General features: G+C 37.4%; 1 long non-coding RNA gene across 1 annotated transcript; it reads right to left on the bottom strand.

The window, feature by feature from the left end:
- Positions 1-255: 255 nt before the first annotated feature.
- Positions 256-1695, bottom strand: LOC108728842 (uncharacterized). Its single transcript, XR_001936908.1, has 4 exons — positions 1318-1695; positions 802-936; positions 551-625; positions 256-401 (listed from the first exon to the last, which is right to left on the bottom strand). It is a non-coding gene; the product is annotated as an uncharacterized lncRNA (long non-coding RNA).
- Positions 1696-3645: the final 1950 nt, after the last annotated feature.

Here is a 3645-nt window from a genome sequence, read left to right as displayed (position 1 = left end):
CATTACAGCAATGACATCATGCAGGACACCCTCATTGACGTCGAATGTTGCGACCCACTTTCTCAGGGTTGACAGTCCTGGGAGCGGCAATTTTTTTTTCTCTCTCCAATACCTATAAGCTTTTGGGCTTATGCTACGAAGAGAAATAGCTTCTGCAATATCTTCTGCAGACCAACGGGTCTTTTTTTGGTTCAGGTTAAGCAAAAGTTTAACTTGACCTGGACTAAATACTTTTCCAAGTAAACTTTGCACCTTGTTACGACATTTTCTTTCTGCCAATCTATTACACCGCTTCAACTGTTGGCGCAGGTTGCGATTTTCGATGGTTAATGCCTTCTTTACTGAAATACATTCAATATTTGAGCAAATTGGAGCAGGAGTATCCTTTGCATTTGGCATCACTGTAAGGAAAAATGAAAATAAAATAAATAATATTCGAACTTTAAATTGCAATATACTATCAAAGTATAAATTATTATATGAGAATACAAAATATGACATGATATTCTAAAATGTGTACACAAGACAAAAAAAATTTTTGTACACTTACCAGCGATATCAAGTAATGTCACAGGATCTTCACAGGTCACTCTAGCTTTCGGCATCAGGTCTGTAGCGTCAGGCACTAAAAGTAATTATTGAAATATGAATTGTCAATCGAAAACTAAATATTACATAAAGTGTAATAGTACGTAAATTGCATTTCATTTCATTTCATGAATAAAACAATAAATACATGAATAAAAGTCATGAATATGCTGCCGAAAGTTGTGAATGTATAAAATAAAATTCGTATATTACCACAGTTCCCTGGAAATGTATACGGTACAGCATCTCGATTGAGTGGCCGAGAATTCCTTGGTGTTCCTGCTAACTCGTCTACGAAGGACACCTTTCTGTAGCACAACTCGTCAAAATGAGCTGAGCATACACGAGCTGCATAAATAAATTTCATAATTATTTGAATGCATTGGTTTTTTGTTTAAAATTTTGTATGCAATTGTAATAACTGAAAATACTGTATTCTGATGTATAAACAATATTTAAGTACGACTTGTTCTCAATATTTTCTAACGTTTAAGAACTCCTTTAAACCAAATATGTTCAACGCGTATGATATTTACAATAAATAATAAATAAATAAAAGAAAGGTAACGTACATTGATATAGACCATACTTTTTTGATATTGAATAAACATAGTTCGTTATACAATCTTTTACACATTTAAAATAATAAATAAATAAATATATTTCGTTATTATTTAATAATAAGAAGATAAACTGGCAAGTAAATTATATTAACATTACAGTACATACCATTCTTCTCCTTAATTTCTCCAATTTTCCTTCCACACGCCTGTATCCACTTCTCACATATTTCTCTTTTTTTTGGAAAAGAAGAAAAAGGATATTCCTTTTTCCTTTTCCAGAACGGTTTTTACACCCTTTCATGGCACACAACGGCATTGTCATTAATTTTTTTGATATTCCAACGGCTTAAAAGTGATCGCACTGTTGTAAACACGTGAAAATAACTGAAAATAACCTTATCATGACTTTCCCCATATACACAAACACACTGAACTATATATGTACACCAATACACACACATAAATCAAATATGGCCGACAGTTGAGACCTGCGCAAATCAGGACGAAAAAGTAACCATAATAGGAACACACCTTCTTTATTACATCATGGTGTAAACGTAATAATTGTCATCATTGGGTGCATTCAGTGCGACCGCTCATTGAGCTCTTGTATCTGTTTTGTCTATATTTTTACCAAGAAGACTAGAACTAAGGAGGATCAACTCATGCCAATAGCGGTAGTGTGGGTGAGGCAAAAAGTGGCGACGGATAACTTCCCCCACTCTTGCGCTTCATTAGTCCTCTCTGTCGCTCTATATAAGCTGCGTTCGGCAATGTAAATCTGAGATGCGAGCTAGCAGATGGTGAGCTTGATCACGTGATTTTCGAGCAAACCGAGTGCCATACCTGCGCAAATCAGGACGAAAAAGTAACCATAATAGGAACACACCTTCTTTATTACATCATGGTGTAAACGTAATAATTGTCATCATTGGGTGCATTCAGTGCGACCGCTCATTGAGCTCTTGTATCTGTTTTGTCTATATTTTTAGCAAGAAGACTAGAACTAAGGAGGATCAACTCATGCCAATAGCGGTAGTGTGGGTGAGGCAAAAAGTGGCGACGGATAACTTCCCCCACTCTTGCGCTTCATTAGTCCTCTCTGTCGCTCTATATAAGCTGCGTTCGGCAATGTAAATCTGAGATGCGAGCTAGCAGATGGTGAGCTTGATCACGTGATTTTCGAGCAAACCGAGTGCCAAAAATTGGCTGCGTTCAGCAGACTCAACAGTTTTGCAACCGTTTTATGATTGTCTGCTGAGATAGGACCATTCTTCTAGATCTAAAAGTATGATCCAATCAGCGGGAAGGAAACTTCCAACAGTTGTAAAACAAACGTTCTGCTGAACGCAGCCATTAATTCTGGACGCATCCGAACGATACAGAGCTGTCATTTAACGTCATTTAAGATTATAGCAAATGTTTAGAAGATCCCGGCCGCCTCAAATTTTGATAAAAATGCACTCAATCAGTGCGTTTTCGCGTAAAAATAAAGATTTAACAAGAAAAAAAGTGTCGTTCTGCCCTGGGAATTGAGATATTAATCATTAAAGTCGACAACTATTCAGGTTAGGAAATCTGTCACAGCAGTGATTCACTGTTTTAAAAACACAAATTCACTGTTTTAGCAGAGTATTTATTTTTAATGCAGACAATTTGTAGCGTTACTTATGAGTAACCTATTTCAACTGCGTGGAAGAGATTCGGGTGAAACTTAGCGAACGCGTGCACCGACCAGGGGGTCGATTGTGTAACTCGAAATGAGGTGAAAATTACAAAAGTGAGCAAATTCAATAGAATATTCATCATTTAATTAATCAATAACTAGTGAATTTGCTCACTTTTGTAATTTTCACTTCATTTCAAGATACACAATCGATTCCCAGGACCTCTGAAAAGGTTATGAATTCAATTTAGGCGTGAAAACTTGCATTAGCTCCACGAGCTCGATCTTTGAATCCAGAGTGGATTGAGGAGCTCGATTAGCTCTAGAAATGTTAATATCGAACGCAGATGAGATGACATGTAGCAGAAAGATACGAGTTGCCGAACGATTTGCGAGGTGAAAGAGCAAACGGATGCCTCCGATTTGCAATGCCGAACGCACCTATAGTCGTCGCTCTGTCGTTCTATAATAGTCACTTTGTCGCTCTTATATCGAACTTTCACACAATGCGCAGTGCCGCTGCACATTGTGTGAATAACTGCGGACGTTTTTTGACTCACCCCCACCACACGAATTGATCCTCCTTAGTTCTAGTTACATATAAGATAGACCCAGCATCTATAGTATATGCTGGGTTTGGCAGAACGGTGCGAGAGGCAAAATATCGGGGCAACCTGTCCTTCTCTGCGCGCGCATCTTGACAATCTTGACAAAATCAAAATGGCTGACTACGTTAGGATCGTGATCGTCTGCATTCTTTGCCCATTTTTATAATTGTGTTAATTATAAAGGAGGAACATAATTTGCGTCACTAGTATGAATAATTGT

This window comes from Mycetomoellerius zeteki, unplaced genomic scaffold (genome assembly GCF_001594055.1).
Source record: "Mycetomoellerius zeteki isolate Tzet28-1 unplaced genomic scaffold, Tzet1.0 scaffold642, whole genome shotgun sequence".
In the NCBI taxonomy this organism is placed as follows: Eukaryota; Metazoa; Arthropoda; class Insecta; order Hymenoptera; family Formicidae; genus Mycetomoellerius; species Mycetomoellerius zeteki.
This window is presented reverse-complemented; position numbering and strand designations above follow the sequence as displayed.